Source organism: Pipistrellus kuhlii, unplaced genomic scaffold (assembly GCF_014108245.1).
Source record: "Pipistrellus kuhlii isolate mPipKuh1 unplaced genomic scaffold, mPipKuh1.p scaffold_m20_p_1, whole genome shotgun sequence".
Lineage (NCBI taxonomy): Eukaryota > Metazoa > Chordata > Mammalia > Chiroptera > Vespertilionidae > Pipistrellus > Pipistrellus kuhlii.
This window is the reverse complement of record NW_023425404.1, coordinates 187,511,332-187,537,394: the sequence shown is the minus strand read 5'-3', so window position 1 is coordinate 187,537,394 and position 26,063 is coordinate 187,511,332.

Genomic DNA, 26,063 nt, shown 5'->3' with positions numbered 1-26,063 from the left:
CAAACAACAACACACAAAATAACTAAGATTCAATGAGTTAAGAGACTATTCCAGATACAAATTCCCAGGTCTTTGGCAATAATTATGATGTCCTTGGGAAGGGAAGTTTTACATTGTGTAAAAAGTTTAGATAGATAGATAGATGATAGATAGATAGATGTTAGATAGATGAATTCATATATAAAACTACATGTATGTACAGAGAAAAAGTTAGTTATGGAAATAACATTCACTCTCTGTTATGCTAATGGTTATTGCTCACTATATTCTTTCAAAAGGAATGTCATGGATTACGCTTCTTGTCTGCAGTCACAGGAGATGTGGGACTCAGTGCTTACATTGAGAAGGATGTTACATGTTTTTCAATTCATAAACACTTCAAGTCTAAAAAATAGAGGAGTCTGGTTCATCTCTCTAGAGATCCATAGGGAGAGTCACTCTCCATAAAATTGTTTATGCATGGATATACAGTGCATGATCATCATGTCTTGGCAGGAGGACACAAGTTCACCAACTTCCATATGCAGCAGGGAATAACCCTTCGGCAATGAAGTCTATCCTTTGGCATGCACACATTTTACTAGCTTTAGTTTTACTATGTCAAAAAGAACACTCACTGTGCTTAATGAGAGGCATTGGATTAGTGCTGAGTGTTCATGGCAGAGAAGGAATGCCCAGAATGTTTGTGACAGCAAGGCACCTGGAGGGTCCAGTGATAGTCACTTACTCACATTGAAAAATCAGTTATTTCAATGGCCACAGATAGAATCTCCAGTAAGGTGTGTTTGTGTGTGTGTGTTAAATGTACACATATGTTCATATGCATTAGGTCCTTTAACTGTCATTGTTTAATTTATAAAACTAGGAAACCAACACAGATAGCCAGTTGATCCTCCAAGTAGTCTTCTCCTTCCTTTCGAGAGGGAAGGCTTGAGAACATGGTTGTGATCGGATGTATGTATTCCCAGAAGCCCCAATTTTGTGTGCTCGTTTGAGTGTTCCTCTCACTAATTTTTTTATAAAATGACTCTGCAGTGCTCTGAATTGGCAACTAAGATGAAACGAATGACAAGCAATCAATTTCATGTTCAAGGTATTCCCATTTTAGAAACTCAGGGAATATAGAAAATGCTCTTTTCTTAGTAAGAGATCATTTTTTGAAAGCATCTATTAAAGGGGAATTTAATGGTCAAATTCCAAAACTGACTTCAAGGTATATTTATGTTCTGAAAAATCCATTTCTTTGCCCAGCCTTCCATGATGCCTATAATTTTCACGCTGAGCATCACCTTCCCTTTAGGTTTTAGCATTTTTAAAGATGCCTCTGACAGTATGTGTCTTCTATAAAGTCAAGAAACAAAAAGTTGTGTCTTTGGCTTGTTTTTGTGTACACTATTGAGTAAATTGTATCTAAATAGTTTGTCTACTAAAGGAAATTGCATAGAGCTGGCAAATTTTGATTGATAGTAAAAAGCATGCACACTCATTTATTGAAGAACTTCTTGTTTCTCTATTGAACATGATTTATTAATTTTCCACAGTGAAGGTTGAACACTAATTGCTAATCTTGGATCTGGTGATGGCAGTGGCATCATATGAGGCATCTTAATGCAAAAAGTAGAAGTATCTAAATTAGGGAAAGGGACACAAAAAAAATCACATTAGTCAAAGTCAAGTCTTTCCTACCTCAACCTTTCCTCTGGTTGATCCTGGTCACTGCCCACATCACTGGACTAGCCTAAGTGACAGAGAAGACTGCTGAGTGTCTTGAGACATCTGTTAGAGTGAAGGGGCACCCAGGGCCCCACTATTGCCTGCCCAAAATTGCAAGCCAGGGTTTTTCTTACAGTATCTGCTTGATATAGTCCTCCAATAACCCTCACAGTTCTAGATTGGAGACCCTGAGCCAGGATCTTCAGGTTAAATAACCAATAAGCTGAATCTTTTTTAAAAAATTAAAGTTTCATAAAAAACATACGGACCATTAAAGCAAGTACAAAGGTCCTGAAGATACATTCTCCTAAAAGTCAAAGCCAAAATCCTCACACTGGCCCACAAGGTTCTCACAATCCATATGCTTCATGCTCCCAAGCTCCTCAGTATCTCTCTGAACTCAGTTCTCTCTCCACTCACCACAGAGTAAGCCCTATGAAACCAGGGAAGGGGGTGTTTCAATAGCATCTTGAAAAGACTAGGATCTCAGTAGATGTCTCTTTGATACAATCCTATATAATAAAAGCCCAATATGCTAAATGTCCAGTCATCCGGTCATCATTTCAACCAATCAAAGTGTAATATGCTAATGATATGCTAAGGCCGCTCAACTGCTTATTATGACATGCAACTGACCACTTGGGGGAGTAGGGTAAGACACTCCCACCAGTAGGTTAGCTTGCTGCTGTGGTGTGGCTGATCAGGACTGAGCAAGACAGACCAGTCATGCCCTGGAGCCCTCTTGCAGTCCCTCTCCTACTGGCCAACCTCCCGTGTTTCTCCCAGACCCTGTAAACCTGTGGGGTTCCTTGGCCTGGCCTTAAATCCAGGACCCCTCTTGCAATCTGGGACCCCTCAGGGAATGTTGGAGAGCCACATGCTAGGCTGAGGGACCCCACTGGTGCACAAATTTGTGCACTGGGCCTCTAGTATATGAACAATTAATGTATTTAACTATTTCATAACCTGTTTGAGCCTCAGATTCCTCATTCATAAAGAACACCACACTACCCATCTTTCAGAGAAGTTGAGAGAATAAATCAAATAATATATAGAAAGCATCTGGAACAGTATTGTTACTTAATACATTTTTGTTGTGCTTCTTGTCCTCTTTTTCTTATAGATATAATAATCACAGGTAATATTTATTGTACTCCTATAAAGTGCTAGAAGCTAAGCCCTTTATAAGCATTGCCGCATTAAATATTCTAAACCCCGTGAGCTAGAAACTATTTTTTTCTTGTTTTATAGATGAAGATTTGAATGGTTAAATTATTTTTCCTAGATTGCACAGTCAGTTAGCAGCCAAACTGGGATGCAAATAAAATTTACCTGACACTATACTCCTACTTGTAGTATAGTGTCATGGCAAAGAGTGGGATTTAACTACGCCAATGATAGATAACTAATATATCATCCATGCTCCAATAGTTGAAGTACAGAGATGTCCCTTACTGGTGGACATCATAGTTTATTTACATGTTGTTTGTTTTAATCTGAGGAAAGTTTAAATAGCCTGGCTAACTTGACAAGTTTGCCTGGATCATCCTCATAAGATTTTATCCCTAATTCTAAAGGATTGATGTGAAGGTCTTCATAATACATAATACATGATAAATTTATTATCTGTCATTGATTATTTACTTGAAAGGAGCAATAACATGAATTTATGTTTATTATATATTATATACAATATATATGTTTATGTTTATTATATATTATAATATATAATCAACATAATAATAATGCTATGCTATAATAATATATATTATATGCTATAATAATATGCTATAATAATATAATATAATTATATTATTATAGCATATTTTATGTTATATTTTATTAATTCTGAGTATTTACTTATTTTAAGTTTTTAATGTTGATAGTATTACAGATGTCTCCATTTCCTCCCTTTTCCCCTCCTCCCAGATCCATTTTATTCATTAGATTCCACAAATATACTTTAAAAGCTACAAACCAACTCAATTACATATGTATTAATTATCTCCATTGTATCAAGAACATAGAAGAGGTTAGAATATTTGCCCAAAGCCACATAGTTAGTAAGTGGCAAAAGCCTTAAGAAATTATGGAATCTGAATTTCACCAATTGATTTTCATATGAGTTAACATAACTGAAGAACCTAATTCAGTCTAACGCCAACAGATGTGCTCTTAACCATAATATTAAACTATAAAGAGCTATATAGATGTGAGGATTTATTATGCCTTTTCTTATACCATTATTCCACATGGATTTTTCTACTCTGCAAAGCCTTCATTAAGTTTCTATCTACATAAACCATCTTCACAATCAATTATTCAAGGAATTGAGTTGACAGTTGCTCTTGCAAGTATCCAAAAGCAAAAGCCAAAAAATGACTTTGGCGTAACTCAAACACTCAGCAAGTGTCTGTCTGACCACTTTGGCTGAATGGAGAGGCCCCTACCTGTGCAATAATAGGCAGTTCAGATAAAGCATGTTAAATGGGCTGCCGAAAACCAAAGGTTGGTAACCTTCCCAAAGTTGTGTGCCAAGGTTCTGACAGCTTCCTGGGTACAGAGGAAGGTTGTAGGCTTGCCTCTCATTGCTGATGTCTTCCATTGCCAAGCATGCATGCCTGCCAGATGCCAAATCAACTTCTGGTTGAGATCCGATGTGGAGAACACGCCTTTGGTGTAAATTAGGCATCTGGAAAAACAGCATTAATTTTGTTAAGCTGCTCAAAAATAAGTTAGGAACACTTCAGCATCCCATATGCTGCTTATGGGATCAGTCAGCTGTACCTCACAGCCAATGTTATTCTTCTCTTAAAATATTTTCCCAACATAGTTGGAAGACTTACTGCTTTTCTTACATGATTATTTTGCTGTGTTACAATCTCCAAGGGTATCACTCAATGCATTATTCTCATTCTTTACTATGCTGGCTATCAATGCCAGACACATTCTCTGGGGTTGGAACACTTTAAATTCAGTATGGAGCTTAGAATGACTCCTAAACTTGTTCATAAGTATCTGTTTTAGTCTAATAATACATGTCACCTTTCTGGGATGCATCTCTCTCTCTCTCTCTCTCTCTCTCTCTCTCTCTCTCTCTCTCTCTCTCTCTCTCTCACACACACACACACACACACACACACACACACACACACACACACACACACACACACACACACACACACACAGTATTCCTACATTGTGCCTCACAGTCCCACCTAGAATAGGATTATTTCTTCATGGTACACCAAAAGCAAGATCAAAGACATGATAAAATGCCATGGAACTGTAAGCCACCAGATTCATGACAGCATCCAAAAGTTTGACAGGAGGACATCATTAATTTTTGAGAAGATTCCCTGCTTTTTGGCAGGAATTCTGCCCACAGCTTTCCAATTAGCCTGCTTTAGGGCTGGAGAGAAGCTAGTTTCTCAATTGTAAGTACCTTATCTGACTGAAATCTTATTCTGCCAGATAAATTACAAAGGAATTTGCACAACTTTTCCCAGACTCTGGCTTAGTCACAAGATTAATATGAAAATAAGGTCTTTCCTACAGCTTTTTTTGAGTTTTTCTGAAAATTATTTTTCATTATGTTTTCTAAATGCCCTGCTTTGCTAGTGGCACATTAAATGGCATTCTTACCAGGAGGAGTGGGGTGGAAGTTTAAACAAATCTTCTCAGAAGTAAGATCTAGATTGTACCATGACATGAAGGATTAGGAGCGAGTCATTTACAATGACACATCCTTCTTAATTTTTGCTTACTATGAGTTGGCATAAAACTAGTAGTCCTTGTGCTGAACAGCAGTAAGTCTTAACTTAATTAAAAAACACCTTGACAGCATCTCCTAGGTTCTATGATTTGCACCTTTTGGCCCAAATCCCCAACCATTAATAGGGAATTTCTTAAGGGATATTATAGTGTTTGGAAATAGTTAAATCTGAGTCTGAGTTTCTGCAAGATACTTATTTTAGATGGCTTGTGGCTTAAGGATGTGCTTGATTTATTGTTGCATGAAAGGTACCTCAGACATCTCCCGTTAAAGAGGACTTTGTCCTACTTAATATGACTTTTCATGGCCAACCTATTTTTTGTATAGAACCCTATGGGTTGACACTTCCACTATTCTAAATTTGCAATGTGTTGGTAAAAATTATCATTTACCTGGTAATATTGTTGGCTTAATTTGAACATCAGATACAACAGCATATTCTGCATTAACACTAAGTAGACACACATACACATACACACACACATTTCTTGAGGCGCCCATAAGAGCAAGTATCTATCACTTGATGATCAATAGCCCTAAGACATATGTATTGTTCTTTGCACTAACATGTAACATCCAATAATGTATCTAATTTCCCAATTAAGCATAAGTTGTTAGGCTTAATTAGAAAATTAAGAGAAAACAGTTGTTAATTGTATAAATACATAAAAACCCAGAGGTATATGGGATTTATAATATCACCTTATTATGTTATATCAATGTCTTATCATTAATAAGAATGTTATAATCATGTACTTTTTTTTCACATTAGAAAACATGATGAATCATAGTAATAGTAAGCAAGCCAAAATACAAATGCCTGGGGACCAGGATGAGTTAGACTCTCTCTCCAGGTACAAAATTTAAGGAGGTAAGAAAAACAAAAAAATAAAGCCACTCTTAGTAATCAAGATAAATAACCCTTTAAGCTCATATTTAAAATTAAAATTTTGGTGCAGCCACTATGGAAAATAGTTTAAAAGTTCTTCAAAAAATTAAAAATTGAACTATGATCCAGCAGTCCCACTCCTGGGTATATATCCAAAGGAATTAAAATCAGAATCTTGTAGAGACATCTGTACTCCTATGTTCACTGCAGCATTATTCTCAATAGCCAAGGCATGAAAAGTACCTATGTGTCTATAAATGGTTAAATAAGTAAAAGATATGTTGGAAAAATTGCTGTATAATACCTCATATGTTAAATCTAAGGAAGCCCAACTCATAGAAACAGTTGGCTTTCCAGGGGTTGGGTGGGAGAAATGGGGAGATTCTGCCCAAATAGCACAGACTTCCAATTTTAAGATCATTGAGTTCTAATGGTTTAATGTACAGCATGGTAATTATAGTTAGTAATATTTAGTGCATGCTTGAAAGTTTCTAAAAGAGTAGATCTTAAATGTTTCCAACACACACAAAATAAATAAATAAATACTCCTATGAGTCCAGATGGAGGTATTAGCTAATTCTCTGGGGTTAATCATTATGCAATACATAAATGTATGAAACCAACAAGTTGTACACATTAAACTTACACAATATTATAATGTCATTTATCTCTCAATATAAGGTCAATTATGTCTCAGGAAAGTTTAAAATATATTTGCAAAGCAAAAATAAAAATTAATGCAAAAATACATAATACACAATTATTAAAAATTTTAATCAAGATGGTAAAATCACTTATTTTTCCCTCTTGCTTTTCTTACTAGATCAATGGCAAACATTTATTTGTATTACTTATAATCATATTTTTGGCCTTGACATTGCACTGATTTTTAAGTGTTCAATTTCTTTAATGTGTGATTCCTTCTCTCTACCTAGCTGATAAGTAATAAGAAGTCAGTAACTCTAGTGTCCTTGTCTACAGCAGCAGGTTATTGACCACTGAGGACTATTTAGCGCTATTTAAAACCACATTTGGACAAAGAAGAAAGCATCTCTCTTCTTTAAGAGGCTATTTACTGAAATGAAAAAATCATAGAGGCAGCAGAGCATGGGGATAGGAGCAGTGGTTTGATTATAGATGTGTAACCTCAGACAACTTACTAACTTCTCCGGTCCTCCTTACCTGTGATATGACCATTTAACTATTTACCTTGTTGGATGACTGAGGATTAAATGAGATAACCAATGACAAATGCTCAACCTATTGCAGAAACTGAGGACATTTTTTAAATTTTTTTTATATTTCAAAGACACTTGGGAGAGTTCGCCAGTTATAATTATTTATTTTTTAGGCGACAGACATTTTTCCCCCTGTTTTTTTTAAATAACCTTTTTTATTGTTGACAATATTACAGGTATCTGAGAACATTTTTATTCCTTCCTGCTCAGCATTCTTTATATCCCACATTTCTGGATAATTTAAGTGTTTAGCTCCAAGATTCCAACCCAGTAGGAGATCTTTCTTTAGCAGATCTCTGTAATGCGTACATTTAAGTGTTAGCTCTTCCTCCCCAATTTTCCTGACCCTGGGCTTCATCCTTTCAGTGGCCATCCAACCTGGGGCATACACCAGATGGCAGTGTCCCATTGAGGACAGGATCTGCCTGGCCTCTCGGCTCACTGACCAAGTGACTGGTTGCCTTGCCATATCTCTATGCGTGTTTCAGGTCAATAGCATTAGCCTTGGGGCCTAGTTGATGTTCAATGTGAAAATAAACACTGGAAAATCTCTGTACACATTCTATTCCCCTTAAACTGCAAAGCATTTCATTTACAAGGTCAATTGGAAGCGGTACCTATGTAATGTTGAAGTAAACATACACTTCAAATAGTTTATTGGTCAATATTTACATTTCTGTGCACTTTAATCAGTACAGAGTGATCTCTTTTAGTATCTGATACACGTGTGAGCTATGCAGTGAGCTCCCATTTAATGGAAGAGGCAGAGTTTTATGCAAAAATAATAACAGGATGCTATCATTGTTATGCTATTTATCACAGATGACTTCATGAGTTTTTGTTTCTTACGAATCTGACTTGGAATTAATGCATTTCATGGATTTTACTAAGTTCCCTTGCTCTCAGCCAAGAGATCTCAAATCTCATGGATGTCTAATATCAACTGTTTAAAAATATGATGAACATTGTTATCTTGCTGCAATCCTTCACACGTGTGATTTTGAAGGTTTTTATCAAATCCACCTTTCAATACGGAGAAAGATATAACCAATCATTTCTTCTGCCTCTACTAACGTATCCTACAAACATTTGCTACAGGGTGCCAGGTACTGCACTTGAGGAAAGGTAAACATAAATAAACTATACAGCTCTTAGCCTCACTAGCCATGAGTCTAAAAAAGGTTAATAATGGATTAGAATTTGAGGGTCAGCCAGGCAAAAGGGCTGTAAAATATGAGTTTGTCTGTGTGTTTTTATGTACACGTGCACTGTTTAGTTTCTGCTACTGCTGTTTTTGCTGAGGTTCATTAACTGACATTGTTATTTACTGGAGGAGTGTGTTAGTTTGTGAGTGTGTGTATGTGTGTGTGTGTGTTGTCCTTTGGTAGGCAATTGTAACTGCTGAAATTGAAGGCCACCTCTCTGTGTAGTCCTCACAAACACAAACACCACCTAGAACTGCCAAACTGCAAACATAACTGGAGTCCATTTGTTCTGGCCACATTTCATTCCAATTTGCCCTATTTACTCCTTTCCTGTCTCTGACCTGAGTCACCCTGCCTCTGACCAGGAGCAGTCACACACCCTCCTGTGACCTCTAAGGACTCACAGGAATCTGATTTTCCTACAGACCCGCCAGCTGGGGCCTTGGGAATCTGATCCACTCTTGGATCATTCACAGGCTCAGCAGTGGCATTTCAGAGAAGGCGCCACTCAGATCCCTGCCTCGCTTGGGCCCCAATGTACAAGGACACCACCTATGGCATTTCAAAGACCAGCTCTGCCCCTGGGGAGGCTTGCCATCCTCAGGAATCTTGCTGCCAACACCAACGGAAGCTCTGCAAAGAGGCAGCCATTGGCTTGCTTGGTCAAGTGGAGCCCCAAAGGCGCCTATTAGAGCTGAGTGTGGCTGACAAATCAAAGCTCATATGCAGCTGGATAATTATCTGAGATTTAGATGAAAGGGAGTTTCTAAGCCCTCTCTTCTTCATTCTGAAAGTGTTGATATGATGCAATTCCCTCTGTACAAGAGGGAAGACGTGAAATAGTCCCCACATTCCTGACTTATCTGTGGCATATTAGAACTGCCATCTGCTGTTTTTGGCTGTTGATGATGCTTTAGGAAGGCCTATAGTGACTGTCTCTTCATATAAGTCATAAGGGCTGAGACTGATCCTGAGAATCAGCATTAGTAAAAAGGTATCATGCTTTTCTGTTATGGCCAAAATGGACACCTTCAATGAAAATGCTTAATGTTTCCTGCCAACATGATACACTGTGATTCTATTATTTCTAGACTACAAGTGGTTTGTGTATGATGAAAGGTCAGAAAGAAGACAGAGGCAAGGCCAAAATTAGAAGTCCAGTCTCCTAACATTAGAGAACTCCCCTCTCTGCATCCTTCAGGAGCCCAGCATATGCCTCAGACCAGGGATGATGCCTGCACTGGGCATGGAAAAGGCAGGTGGGTGCTTATAAAGCTTCTGCAGAATGCCAAAAATGAAGAGCCATCGTTTAAAGCTGCTTAAAGAGAGCCAGAGGAAAAGGGAGTGATGACCTTTGACAATGAGATGATAAAACAATACAAGTTTCTAACAATGAAGGGAGATACCAAAGGATGAAGAAGGGGGTGGTAGGTCCTTGGAAACAGATAATGAGTATTGTATCAGCTATGTTCAGTCTGTAAAGTAAGTCCTGAGGCTGGCACCATTGACCAAATAGAGAACACTCTGGGAAATAAAAACAGCCCAAGGAAGGAAAGGGTGAGCAGAGGGGAGAGAGGAGAACAGGTACAGGTGTCCTGAAGATGGCACTGAATTCCAGAAGGATCCATCTATCACCCATTGCTCCCATCCTGAAAAATATACCTCTGGATCACTGTTGAGATCACATAAGGTCAATGAGAGTTATTGAGCATGTGTATTGTGCCAGGTGCAGGTGTTTTCTAGCACACTCCTTTGCAGTAGCAGAAATGATTTCCTTAGATGATGCCAGGACCCACACTTGCCCAGACCCTGTCCATGGTCCTAGAAGTGGCCCCAGAAATGTATTCCTAAAGTCACAAGTTTTATAAAATTTATAAGCAGAATATTTTTATATTCTTATCCACAGAGAATTAAGCCCTGCTGCCCACACAGTGTCCATCTTGGTGACACAGGTATTGATAGTGATTCTGCCACTGATGTTGTTACTAACCACTGTGCTATTTTATTTATTTATTTTTTCAAATATCTATTGATTTCAGAGAAGAAGGAAGAGGGAAAGAGAAACAGAAACATCGATGATGAGAGAGAATCATTGATTGGCTGCCCAATGGGGATCAAGACCACAACCCAGGCAAGTGCCCTTGACTGGAATCAAACCGAGGATCCCTCAGTCCGCAGGCTGATGCTCTATCCTGTGAGCCAAACCAGCTAGGGCTACCTGTGCCATTTTAGCAGTCAGTTTTCTGAGCCCCACTCTTCTTATCTATAAAGTGGAGTCATGTATACCACACAACTTTATATAGCAATTCAGAGGATTGAATTATATCATCACAGTGGATGGGAAGCCCTAAGGAGTATAAGTCACTGTTTTATTTAATGATTCCAGTAACTATCAAAATCTTTGGAAAGAAAGTTTAGTTTCAAACACAAAATTATATTCTCCAAACGGAGTTGCTAATATACATGTGAAGACACACTCAGCTGTGCACTTGGGCAGGCCAAAGTCTAGCTCTGGAATTGAATATTTCTGGACAAAAAGTTATTGACAGAAAGAGCTCTTACCATTTGCAGCAGCATGGAGGGACCTAGAAAGTATTATTGTAAGCAAAATAAAGCAGTCAGAGAAAGATAAGTATTAGATAAGTATCTCACTCTTATGTATAATCTAATGAACAAAATAAACCAATAAATAAAATATAACCTGAGACATTGAAGCATGAAACAGACTGAGGAATTTCAGAGAAAGATGAGGGTGGTAGTTGAGGAGTGGTTAACTGGAGAACTCATATGCAAACCAGAGGCCTGGTGCATGGATTTGTGCACCAGTGGTGTCCTTTGGCCTCGCCTCCACCCTCTAGCAATCCGGATCCCTCAGGGAATGTCAGAGAGCTGTTTTTTGCCTGATATCCATAGGCCAGGCCTAAGGACCCCACTGGTACATAAATCCTTGCATGAGGCCTCTAGTAGGCATATAAGATCTTTGGTTAATCTCTTCCCACCCTCCCATTCCCCTCCTTTTCTCTGAGATTCATCAGTTTGTTCTGTTTCCATGCCTGTGGTTTCTGCTCCTGCATTGAGCATCTGCCCCCTGGTGGTCAGTGGACATCACAGCTACTGGATAGTCAGGTGGTGGAAAAGTCATCAGGTTGCTTAAGCTTTTATATAGATGATAGATAGATAGATAGATAGATAGATAGATAGATAGATAGATAGATATATGCATAACCCATGGACACAGACAATAGAGTGGTGAAGTCCTGGGAGGGACTGGTATTGGGTGGATGGGGTCAATGGGAAAAACCCCACAAACAAACAAAAGAGATATTTGTAATACTTTCAAGTATAAAGATACATTTAAAAATATTTAACACTAACTTACCTAAAAGCCACCAGACCTAAGTGGCCCCCCACAAATTGTGACCTTCTCCACTTCAAAGACTACTTTGCCAACTTCCTTGTGTCCCAGAGGGAGTCTTCACAGGAGAATTAGAAATGAAATAATGTTTTACTGCTTTGCAATAATCGGGGTGGCCCAAGGCAAATAGGAAGGTCACTGCCTACAAAGCCACTCGCAAGGCATCAAAGCCCTTTTGCATGCGTAGCGAAGTTAATGCAGATGTCTGTCTCAGCCTTGCTCAGCAGAAGGAACATCACCTGGCCTTCTTCAATGTGGTGCTTCAAAGATGCAGAAACACTTTAAAGGAAGCATCTCCCACAGCAGGAACATTAGTGCACAGCTGTTTCAATCAGCCCAGGTCCCCGTGGATTCTTTTTCCTGCCTGTAGAGTGTTTATCCTTGGAGGAAAGGTACAGTTGTTTAACTGCTACATTCTCATTTTCCCTTGGCTTTTCCCTTCTCTTTCAACAAGTCCTGCAGGCCTCCCCCAGTAGAATGCCATGCACATCTGTGCTGAGGGAAGGAGAGAAGAGGGCACTGAGAAATCGGTGGTAAATAAAGAAAGAAAGCCTAAAACCCAAGATGCACCAAGTATCTAGAACACAGCAGATACTTTACACATATCATCTCAGTAAGTCCTTGCTAGCATAGTGAAAGGGAGATATTATAATAGTGATTTTGTAGAAAAGGAATTGGAGACTTGGGGACAGGAAATAGCTTTCCAAAAGTCAACAAAGAATGAGAAAGAAAACCAATATCAGACCTTGGTCTCTTAGAATTTAAACCTTAGGCACTTTTTCCTCCACTGTGCCATCTCTTTTAAAGCAAAAATAGAAAGTGAAAAAGGACTACTTTTTGCCACCCCCCCCCCCCCCAGTGACAAACTGGATTTTCCCAAGTGGAATGCAAGGCAGTTGGATTGCATGGCCACTCCTTAGTTTGTTTTTAATTCCATGTAACCATAAAGGCTGCATCTTGTGCCCATATCATACATTGTTGGTCCCATGCCAATCCCCAGGGTCCTAGGAAGCAAGTGACTCACAGACTTTGAGAAGTGCCTGATGGGGTCTGTCAGTCAAGGTTCATTATCAAGAGCTCCTACCCATACCAGGTGGGGCTTTCATCTGCAACAGACCAGCGATATTATAGTTTCAGCCTCCACACACAGCTTTATGTGTGTCGCTCTATGAGACCCATGTCAGTAGAGAAGTGGCCATGTGTGAGATACTGCAAAGGGATCCATATAGTTGCCAGGTGTGCCAGTTGTGTTGGAATGTTTTGAGTAGTTGGGGTTTATGAGTCCCGATCTCAGAGGGTATAGTTATTTCCTCTGAAGTGAGCCACAGGGAGTTCACTCTGGTTTAAGGGCAGGTCCAGAGCATTTGCATCCCTTTGAATTGTGTATGTTTGGGGAATTCTAAGTGAATATTTGATGGTTACTTGTACAAAATTGGATTTTTCTCCTCTGCTTTTATTCACCCATTCATTCATATAATAAATATTTATTGAGCAACTACTGTAATCCATGAACTACACTAGGAATATGGAAAACAAAAATGGATACAATAAATAAAGCATAATCAGTGCTTCCAGTATCTGACAGTTTAGACAGGTAGCTAGGCATATAAACAAATATGAGTGGTAAAATGCTCTGTGTATCATAACAGAAGTATATTTAAGACTTAAAGATAATGTGTTTGATGGGAGGAGAAGAAGATGAGTATTCAGAAAAACACTTTATGGAGGAGGCTTCCTTGCCAGACAGCATTTTTAGCAGAAAGAATAAAAGCTATTGTACTAGATCAACATGAAATTAAATTTTAGTTCTGCTAACATTGAGCTATGTAATCATGACCTTGATTTCACCTTTCTGAGTCTCATTTGTGAAATGAGGATAAAACCAACTATGCCCGCCTCAGAAAGTTGTGAATATTGAATGAGATTCCTGTTTTACAATCAAAGAGACATTTTTATAGTTGGGTATAATTTAGTACCTTTTGGGAAGAGAGTCCCTGTGAGTCAGATGGGTGTTTTTCCCAGTCTGTCTGAACTTTGGTATGTGAATGTTTCCTATTACCCATCTAATATAAGCCAAGAGTGAAGAAGATTAGAAATGTGAGCTAACAGCCGAAACCAGTTTGGCTCAGTGGTAGAGCGTAGGTCTGTGGACTGAAAAGTCCCAGGTTCAATTCCGATCAAGGGCATGTACCTTGGTTGCGGGCACATCTATGGTAGGGAGTGTGCAAGAGGCCGCTGGTCAATGTTTCTCTCTCATCAAAGTTTCTAGTTCTCTATCTCTCTCCCTTCCTTGCTGTAAAAAAAAATCAATAAAAATATATTAAAAAAAAAAGAAAGAAAAAAAAAAGAAATGTGAGCTGACAAAGGAAAGACCTTAGCAACACCCAGGCACATGTGGTTGGTGGCAATGCGCACTGTCCCTTAGGGAATGAAGATGTAGTTTATAACATAGAAGAATGCCTTAGTCTTTACCTCATGTCGCCCTTCTGGAACAATGGTAGTGCCTGATATTCTTATTTGTATATGGAGGCCTGACAGAAATCAAATAGATATAACTTATTCTGCAATATTTTTTTAGACTAGTCAATTTTCTGTTATATTTGGGGCTGTGAGGCAGCTTAATAGACATATCAACTAATACATGAAATATGGAAGTGATTATTATTACTGCACCAGTCAGGGTTCCATATTGCAAGTAACAACAGCAACAACAACAAAAAGATGATTTAGGAAGAAATAAGTTTATTTAAAATGTATTGCTTAGCCCATGGAATCCTTGGGAAACCTAGAAAAATCATGCTTGATGCTAATCTTTCAAGAACTACTCTGATAAGAAAAACAAAGAAAGAAACATTTAGTGCCATAAATGAACCTTAGATGCCACTGTCCTCTTTGAACCTGCCATTTAACTTGAATGCCCTGCAAGTGTCTCCATCTACAATGCCTCTTCCTTGCCAGGAATTCAAAATACAGTCATTGATTTGCAGCATATGTACAATAGCCAAAATATGGAAGCAATCTGTCCATTTGTGACAGCATGGAGGGATATAGAAGGCATTATTGTCAGTCAGAGAAAGACAAATACAATATTATTTTACTTATATGTGTAATCTGAAGAACAAAATAAACAAATCAGAAACAAACCCATAAACACAAATAATGTTTTGATGGTTGCCATATGAGAGGAGGGCTGGGATGAGTGAAAAGGGGGAATGGGTTAAGATCTACAAATTTCAAATGATAAAAACAATCATAATGCCCAGCAGATGTGGCTCAGTGGTTGAGCATCAACTAATGAACCAGGAGGTCATGATTTGATTCCCGGTCAGGGCACTTGCCAGGGTGGTAGGCTCAATCCCCAGTGGGGCATGCAAGAGGCAGCCAATCAATGATTCTCTCTCCTCATTGGTGTTTTTATTTATTTTTTATTGATTATGGTATCACATAATTGTTCTCATCCTCCCATTCCTACCCCAAACCCCTCCCCACGTATGTCCCCACCCCCCTCCTGTTAGTGACCACTGGTTAGGCTTATATGCATCAATGATTTTCTCTCCTCATTGATATTTTTATCTCTCTTTTCCTCTCCTTTCCTCTCTGAAATCAATAAGATTTATTTTTTAAACTGCCATAAGTTTAAACTGCCATAAGAAAAGTATAGCACAAAGAATGTAGTCCATAATATTTCAATAACTATGAATGATGTGAGGTGAGATGGGTATTAGTAGCTCCTTTGCTACTGCCATTACTGTTATAGATGAAAGGACTTCTCCATCTCTTCTTTTCTGCATCACCAGGTCTTTACGTCCTCTGGTTGGTAGAGCCGTACACTAGATATAAGAGAAATTGGGTAACTTTGTCCTTTTATTGTGAGAAAGTAAAACTATTAGAAATTACCAAAATTATAAATAATGTGTAAAAGATGTCATAGGACCACAAATAGGATAAATATCCACTATACTAATTATTATTGTCACCATCGTTATTGCTACTGTAGTGATTCAGTAAGTATTATTGATGTACTAAGCAGTGTAAGACATTTTTAGAAGAATAATTAGGAATAAAAGCTAGGACACTTGCCTTCAACTTTCACTTGGAAATAATAAGGCATATACCCCAAATATACAAAATCTGATTCTGGTAAAGATACCTTTGATGCAAGTGTAAGTATTAGAAAGGGCTTCCTTTTGCTGTTTTGGTCAAAGGAAATCTTAACAGACATGTAAGAGTTGGTTAAGAATCATTCCCATATCCAAGAAGTTAGAGCAGTGGTCCTCAAGCTGCAATGTACAAGATCACTTTAAGAACTTATAAAAACAGACTGCTAAGCCCCAATCCCAGAGCAAGTGGTGAGGAAGATCAAGTATTAGGGTTTGTAGAAATCATAGTCTGAGAACTACATTTTGGAAACGACTGAATTGAAGAAGCCTTCAGGACTAGAGGCAGGGAAGAAATAATAAGCTAATGAGATTTAATGAAAAAGGAGACAACCACATAGAGAAAAGAACTTATAAAGTATCAGAAACAAGGTTGGAAAATTAAATTTAGGCTAAGCATTTAGGGGGGGAGACTACTAGAATGTCTTGCTGAGGATGCCCATAGTTAATGCTATAAGCAGAAGAAAATGCTAAAAAGACTTTGGGAAGAATACTACAAAGAACTTGTAGTTGAGAAGCTATCCATCCTGGATATTTTTCTAAGTGCTGGGAATAACAGAAATAAATTTGATGTTTTCTCAATACAATACATCATTCGGTTATTTTCAAGAGAAGGGAAGACCAATCCAGTGTGGCCTTGTGTGGTGACATTCTAAAAAGGAATGAAGGGCCAAAATAAATGACATTTGAGATAAAAATCTATAAGATGTCTAAATAGAGACCACTGTACTTATTACTAGCTTGCTGTGTGAGACTGGGCATGCTGTATAACCTCCGTGCTTTTATATTTCATTGGCTGAAAACAAATGATCTCTAAGGATGTATCTGTGATAGTGCATAAGTCTGTGATTAGATAGAAGGCTGAAGAGGAGAGACAATTCACAGGTGAATTCACCATTGTAAGACTGGAGAACCGGAGGAATCATGAATCTAATGACAAAATATAACGTCAACATTTTTCATCTCATCTGGAAAATACAATGACCTTGCTTCAAAGTGGAACAACAACAACAAAAGAAATGGTGCATCAGGACACCTTTGTTTAAAAAGTTGCATTCAATTTTGGAGGTTAAGAATGGATAATGTATTGGGAGGCAACAGATACGCATATAGATGAATCCTAATTTAATGCAAACATGTTAGTTTATTTATGTTATTAATATGATACCCTGGAGGATATAAACCAATTAAAAACCCATTTCAATTATTAATTGGGTCCCCTAATTGAAGGGACATAATAAATTAATTAAAATGTCCTCAGCTCAATTCACTAAGGAAAATACCTAAGTCAGGCAATGGATTGGATGAACAGATCCAAATTAACTCTTAAACTGGATTGTACTCAAGTCAACATAAAAAAAGTAGCCAAATCCACAGAAGGAGGTGTTTGTATGAGAAGACCAGGAGACAAGAGATGCAGAGATGGATTTCCCACTTCGCTCTTTGGCTGCAAAGTCATGGACATGCAAATTAAACACTGCAAGCCTCAGTTTGCTTAAATATAATTTTATTTCATCAAATGGAATTATTTGATCATTCTTCTTTCGCTCTGGCTATTATGACTCACAATGAATACATGAGCTAAACATGCCAGTCCTCAAACTACCAGTAATAATGTCATTAATTGAGCATTTACTGAGCACACTCTAATCTGTGCCCACAGTTCAATGATATGAAGATGAGAACACACAGGTCTTGCTCTAGGCCAGTGGTTCTCAACCTTTCTAATACTGCGACCCCTTAATACAGTTCATCTTGTGGTAACTCTCAACCATAAAATTATTTCTGTTACTTCATAACTCTAATTTTGCTACTGTTATGAATGTTAATGTAAATATCTGTGTTTTTCTATGGTCTTAGGCGACTCTGCTAGCGATTCCTGACCCACAGGTTGAGAACCACTGCTATAGAGCCTAAGACCATCAGAAAACACAGATATTTACATTACTATTCATAAGAGTAGCAAAATTAGAGTTATGAAGTAACAGAAATAATTTTATGGTTGGGGTCGCCACAACATGAGGAACTGTATTAAGGGGTCATGGCATTAGAAAGGTTGAAAACCACTGCTCTAGGCAGCTCACTATCTCAGGATGTCAGAAGTGGCTGCCAAATCTGTACAGAAAAGGGGTGATTAAAAACAATATGTGCTAAATGAACCTGAAATCACAGCTCTATAGATATCCATTAATTCTGTTTCCTTAATTAAAAATGGAAATATTGATATCTCAGATGATATGTTTATTTAATGAGATAAATGTAAAGATTAGACTCTAGCATAACACATGGTAGGTGGTAGGTACTCAATACAAGTGTCTATTTTCCCACAACCTTTCTTTATAAATAAAGATACTTTGGCACTCACTCCATGGAGGTCTTTGGAAGATATCATATTGCTGAAGAAATGTGTTACCTTCTGTCACTTTGTACTGAAGTATTTGCCAGTGGTTAAGAGAGTATAACACAACAAGTGGTTTTAATGGTCAATGTTTAACAGATTAAAATAAGAAGCTCTTGTATAAGAGAAAACATTGTTTTTTAAAGTCATGTTTTCAGCTTGGACCCCCACTTTCAGTGAGGGCTCCACTTGCTTGAGAGTACTTGATATTTTCAGATGTTACAATATTACAAAAGCAAATATTTTAATGAATGGATATCTGATTCCTAATAAAGTTGAGAATATGTTAATATGATTGTGAGTCCATTTGTGCTTTTCCAATTCTAAAATGTTTGTTCACATGTTTTGCCCCCTTTTATAGCAGAATATTTATCTTTTTTCTACTGATTTAAGGTTGTTTACAGTTTTTGTGTACTAACCCTTTTCTGGTTTTTGTGTATTGCAAATGTTGTTTCAAGTTTTCATTTTATAAAATCTGTATGATGTCTTTTGAGAAACATTTTAATTTTAATTTATCCTTATATTATTATTTAATAACTAGAGGCCTGGTGCACAAAATTTGTGCATGGGTGGGGAGGAGGGGGGGGTATACCTCAGCCTAGCCTGCACCCTCTCCAATCTGGGATACTTCAAGGTATTTTGGACTGCCAGTTTAGGCCCTAAACGGGCAGTCGGACATCCCTCTCACAATCCAGAACTGCTGGCTCCCAACTGCTCACCTGCCTGCTTGCCTGCTTGCCCCTAACCACTCTCCTGTCAGCCAGATTGATGCCTAATTGCTCCCCTGCTGACCTGATTGCCCCTAACTGCCCTCCTCTTCAGGCTTGGTTCCCCCCAACTATCCTCCCCTGCAGGCCTGGTCCCTCCCAACTGCCCTCCCTTGTTGGACTCATTGCCCACAACTGCCCTATGCTGTCGGCCATCTTGTGATGACCATCTTGTGTCCACATGGGAGCAACCATCTTTGACCACATAGTGGTGGCCATCTTGTGTGTTGGAGTGATGGTCATTTTGCATATTACCTATTTATTATATAGGATTATTGCATTATTTACCATATGAACAACTGATGTTATTTTATATTTTAATTTGTTCTAATATATTCTTAATTACTTCCTCCAATATTTTTTTCTTTTAATGGAATATTTCCCCCAAGATTTGTTTTTCTCTTTAAAGTGATACACTTTGTATACTCTTTGATGTTCAGCCCTTGACAATACAACTAATTTATAATAATTCAATATGCCAGCTCTGATGACTGCTTTCTAACTGATATGCTTTGGCTGAGGTTTTCATATTATTTAGATTTATTTTTGATATTGCATTCATTAATGTTATTATTATTCTTTTTAACAACCAGTGTTTGTTTAATATACTAAAATATGTTCTCTTATTTATTTTTATGATCCTCTTGAATATTTTTATTTGCTTCTAAAACTAGTTTTGTTTTGTTTTTTCCCCAATGTATGTCTTTTTTATTCTTAAGCATAAATCCATTCTATAAGTTTTTGTTTTATATTTCCGAAGGTCTTTTTTTGTGTGTGCGCAGGGAGGTACAATTACTTTAAAGATAAAATTGTATAGAAACTTTGATAAGATAAGCTGTTATTCCCCCACACACACACATTTTATAATTTTCTAGTCATCATTTCATGGTGTTCTGATTTCCCAGGTAGACATAAAGAAATCAGATGACTGTCTATCTGTTCCCTGATGGTGTTCTGTTTCACTTCTCTATATGCTTTAAAGATCTTTGTTTTGTCTTTGATGTATTATAGCTTGGAAATATATATATCTACTGATGTATTTATTTTTGTTTATCTATAAATGAAAGATGGCTGATTTTCATCAATTCAAGAAAAAATTTAGATACTTTCTTAATTATTAAGAGCTTTGACCCATATCTTCCATATTCTGCTTCTGATATTCTAAACATGGGTAATTCTTTTAAATATACATACATATGCATATATATATATATATATATATATATATATATATGCATATATATATATATATATATATATATATATACACACACACATATGTGTGTGTGTGTGTGTGTGTGTGTATTTATCTTTCTATGCTGTATTATGTTATTTATTTGGCATTTTTCAAGTTCTCTGATAATTCTTTAACAGTTCCCCAGCCATGTATAGTAAAGTAATTTGCCCTAAGTCATAAAGCCCTGTTTTATTTTATCTTCATTCATGGTAATTTTTACCATGTGAAAGTATTTTTAGATATTTGAATTTGTCAATAATTTATTTTATGGTGTTAAGATATTTTTCTCTTAAGATATATCCTACACTCCAGATTTATATAATACATATTCTTCTGTTTTTAGAAATTTATTTTATATACTTGGACCATCTAGATTTCAATTTGGAGGAAAGAAAAATATGTTTTGAAAATAACTTTATTGAATTCAGTAGATTGTAAGTTCCTTGATGGAAGTGACTTTGTTTTGCTATCACTTATACATGCAGAACTAACCTCAATAGTTGACAAAGAATAGTTACTTTATATAGTTTTAAAATAATTTTAAAAACAAATGAATGACTTTTTATAATACACAAACTAAGTATCCTCACAATTTCTGTCTTGAGATGTTCTATGTAAAAGGTAATACAAACTAAACTAAATAAAATCATATATAATGCATACCTTTAATTTTTTGTTATATCATCCATTTTATATAATTATATATTATATTATTATGCTCATTTAAATACTTTAAATAGTTATTACACTTAATTATAATTTTAATAACTTCATTCACCTTATGTTCATTTACCATATTTAATGAAACTAATTATTTTATGTTTGCTATTTAAATCATTTTCAATTTTTTTAATTATAGGATATTTTATTTCAAGAATGTATTTGTGTACCTAGAAATGTATTTCTACTATGGCATGACTAGTGTTGACATTAGAAGCCTTATACTCATAAAGGTATGAGCTAAAAGCTAACTTTATTCCTTAATTTCCAGAAAATAAAATGACCTCTCTGGGCTTCCTAGACTTAGATCACAGGGTTTTCATTGGGATTACATTTTAAAATATTCTATAGACTTTACCATGTGTAGTCTCAACTAATGTTAATTGACCCTACCCCTAGACTTCCTTCTTATAATAAACACTCATGAGTAGAATTTAGTCAAAGAGTATGAACAACTAATGGCTCCTGCTAAGTATTTAACTAATAGCAACTGTCTGAATCAATGACTCATGGCATATTTAGCCTTAGAATAGTATAGCAAAAATGAGCCTGGCTCACACCACATAAATAACACAACCTATGAATAATGTATCCCTAATTTACAAGATGAGGAAGTGAGGTCCAGAGGGGTTAAAAGAGTTTCTGAAATCACACAGCTTATAAATGCCAGAGAAGTGGCAGATTCAAATCCAGGCTAACTCCAAAGACTTCATATTTAATGTTATGATACCTGAAACCTTTATAAACATCTCCCTGACGCTAATTACTTCTCATGGAGAAAAACACATTTTAACTAGATTTCTTAATTTAAAATTATACAAGATTTAGGTCCTCCCTCCTTTTCTGCACCAGGCATTTTCCACTTAGTCATACTGTGTTTCAGCGCTATTCATTTCACAAATTCATATGCCTCCTTAGCTGGTTTAAAACTTCTTTAAGTGTTAAGCTAATTTTGAACTCTTCTTTTGAATCCTTTATAACAACCCCCATAATGGACAATCAATAAACACATACTACCTGAAGTTTAGTTAGTCTAAATTCTTTATTTCCCTGTGAATTAGTCTCCTAATAAACCAAAGGAAAGTAAAAGTTGTCATAGAAAATAAAATCAAAATGAAAAAAAAAATGCATCTCAAGGTCACATTACACACATTATAAAGGCTGGACAGATCAGAATTCTTTAACAATTTTAGTAAAAGGAAGCCCATTATAGTTTCCTAGACATCTGAGAAAAAGAGGGTATTGATGTCAGAATCTTCCTGGCTAGTAATCTTGCCAATCTAGGATGTGGGTGGACAATAACCAACCAACTTGAACATCTATCAGGTAAATAACCAGCCAATTTAGACATCTATCAGGTAGCACTTACAATCACACAGCTCATTCCAATCTGCCTTAGAAACGTATGTGGTCTCATTTATGATCACTTCATTGCCTACATGGTGGATTTTTGTATTATTGTTTTGGATTTGAGAGAGATTGAAGAGTTAACTCCAAATCAAGAGGTAGCAGGAAATATGGAAAGAATAACTAAACCAATGGCAATGATAGGATTTGCCACCAGCAGGCTGAATAAACTGCTTTCCTGATACATGGAACTTCAGCAAGAAGTATAGCCTAACTCCCTGAACCACACAGGGGTGCTGTAAGGATTAATGTGATAATATATTATCATGTGCCCTGTAATAGGCACTTAGCAGACGGTGCTATCACCATGATTAAAAGATTACTTATCCCTTCTATAGCCATCTGGGTTTTGAGAGTTTCCAATTACTACAAATATAACTTGAGATAAATTAAAGGTATAAAGTAGGTATAGTTTGCTTCTCAGGTCAATGATTTTATCTTAGACTGTTGCCACTATGACTAAACTTATAAAGTCATACAAATATATATATATATATATATATATATATATATATATATATATATATATGTGTGTGTGTGTGTGTGTATACATACATATATATTATAGATAGATATACATATATAGATATATAGATATGCATAGATATAGATATATATAGATATATAAATATATATATTTATATATATAAATATATATAGATATATAAATAGATATGTATTTAGATATATGGATATATAGATATAGATAGATAGATAGATAGATAGATAGATAGATAGATAGATAGATATAGAATCCTAAGCAACTGACTGCTAAAATGCACACTGTACACCAGAGGGCAGACACTCAATGCAGGAGCTGCCCCCTGGTGGTCAATGTGCTCCCACAGCCAACCTCCTGTGGTCAACGCCCCCTTTCACTGATGTCCTCCCAATTGGCGGTGATAGTAGGCCAGGCTGAGGGGCCCCACCCAAGCACAAATTCGTGCACTGGGCCTTAATAAAGATTAACAAATAAAACTTTAAGTAAATCAATTATAGTTATTTTAAATTTTAAAATGAATTAAATATCCTTGAGATACAGTTATAAAAATTCATGACAAGGGACATTTTTCCTTATAAATTTTATTTTTTATTTGGGGAAAATGCTTTTTTCTGTTAAGTAATGTATTTGTTAATGTACTTAAATAATAAAGCCATCACTTAAAAAATAAATTTAATAAGGGTCATACAGTTTTCTTCAGATCTGCCAAGTGGTTGACAAGTGTAAAGAATAGTCTAATATACCTTTATGTGTCAGTAAATTTATTACTGTCATTGAGAAAATATTGATATATACTTGATGTTGATCTACAACCCAAGTATGTATTGTGGGAGCTTCATGGTTTATTTGTAGTGCCTGCTCCAAGATAGGCTGCTTTCGTGCCCATGATGTATAACACAGTTAAATGCTGAGACATAGTTTTTATTTGTGAAAACCAATTCACTGAGTCATCTAATCTGGTTTGAAGTACACAAATCTGCAAATGTTTTCTTCTGTCTAATGTAAGTGCTGCCAGACTCTCAATGCCATACTGCTAATCCCCTCACATTCTATTAATATTTATATAAAATGTCCAGAAAGGGAACATCTATAGAGATAAGTAGTAGTTTCTTAGTTTCCTAAGGCTGGGGAGGTATAGCAATGGGGGATCTTGAGTGTGATAACTAAAGGCTATGGTTTCCTTTGAGGTTAATAAAAATGTTCTGAAATTGATTACAGTGATGGTTATACAACACTGATTATACTAAAATCACTGAATTGTACATTTTATATGGATGAGTCATATGGAATATGAATTATGTTTCCATAAAGCTGTTATAAAAATAAACTAAAAATTTTAAAAGAGCTAAGAGGTCAGATGAGGCCACATGAGTTGCATCAGCAGTGCTGTGACAAGATTCACTGACATCTCAGTTCATTGCATCTTGACTGAAGGATGCAGGGAAAAACAGATTTGAAGACAACACAATATCAAACAAAATAAAAAGCTATTTACTATTTAATTTTAATTTTTTTTCTTAAATTATTATCTGTGTACATATCCTACCATTTCCCTCCCTCCCATACATACCCTCCCTCTCCAGAGTTTTGTGTCCATTGGTTGTACTTATATGCATGTAAACATTAAAATAAAAAGCTATTTAATGATGAAAAAATACTTATCAGAGTTTTAACCAGATTTATTAACATCATTCAAACAGTGGAGAGTTAAGCCCAAATCCCACCTACAAGACCCTGCAAGTTGTCACATTTGATGTGCAAAAGCTTTGTAGATCAATTTAATTATTTCAAATGAATTATTAAGAACATTGTATAGATATTACTTTGTTTCTAGGGCAGTGGGCACTTCAATCCTGCTACAAGGGTAGAGTCACATTATAGACATATTCAACTCAATGTAATATCAACATACATATTTGAATGGGAGAGAGGGAAGGAAAGAGGAGAATAAGAAACAGAGAAAAGAAACACTCATTTAAACAATAGTTAATAGTAAAACTGTACAGGTATTCAATGTGCAAATACCTCAGAACTAGCCTAAACCTGGAGCCCAGAAAGTGCCTTCTGCCAGGGTCTTGGTTTCTCTGTATATCTCAGAACATATTTAAAGAATCTCATTTTGAGATCAACATGGTCTGTCTAAAAGGAGCCAACTCCTCTATCTGTGGCTCACCTGAGTAAAAAGTGAATGTGATTCTAATGTTAGAGCAAAAACTGACTATGCTCAGCTTGGTTAGAGAAGGTCTTCTACCCAGCACCTACCTAAGGCAGTTTCATGGGTAATTCAATAATACACAATTTTCTTCTTATGCTATGACCTTAGAATCTAAACCTCATGCAAGCAGCACTATCATTTTACTTCCTGATGTGCTCAGTTGATACAACTTTTTATTATATATATATATATATATATATATATATATATATATATATATATATTTACTAATATTTTGCAGATGAGGGTAGACCAATGACAGCTCACAAATGAGAAAACACTGTGAGAAGCCATCAGAATGCCAGCTGCAGAACAATGTGCAAGGTAGGGGGAAAGCTTGGAGCAAAAGAGAAAGAGTGGAAGAGGGGGGAAAAGGCAATGAATGGGAAGCATTAAAAGGTAACCAATAATAAAATGGAGACACA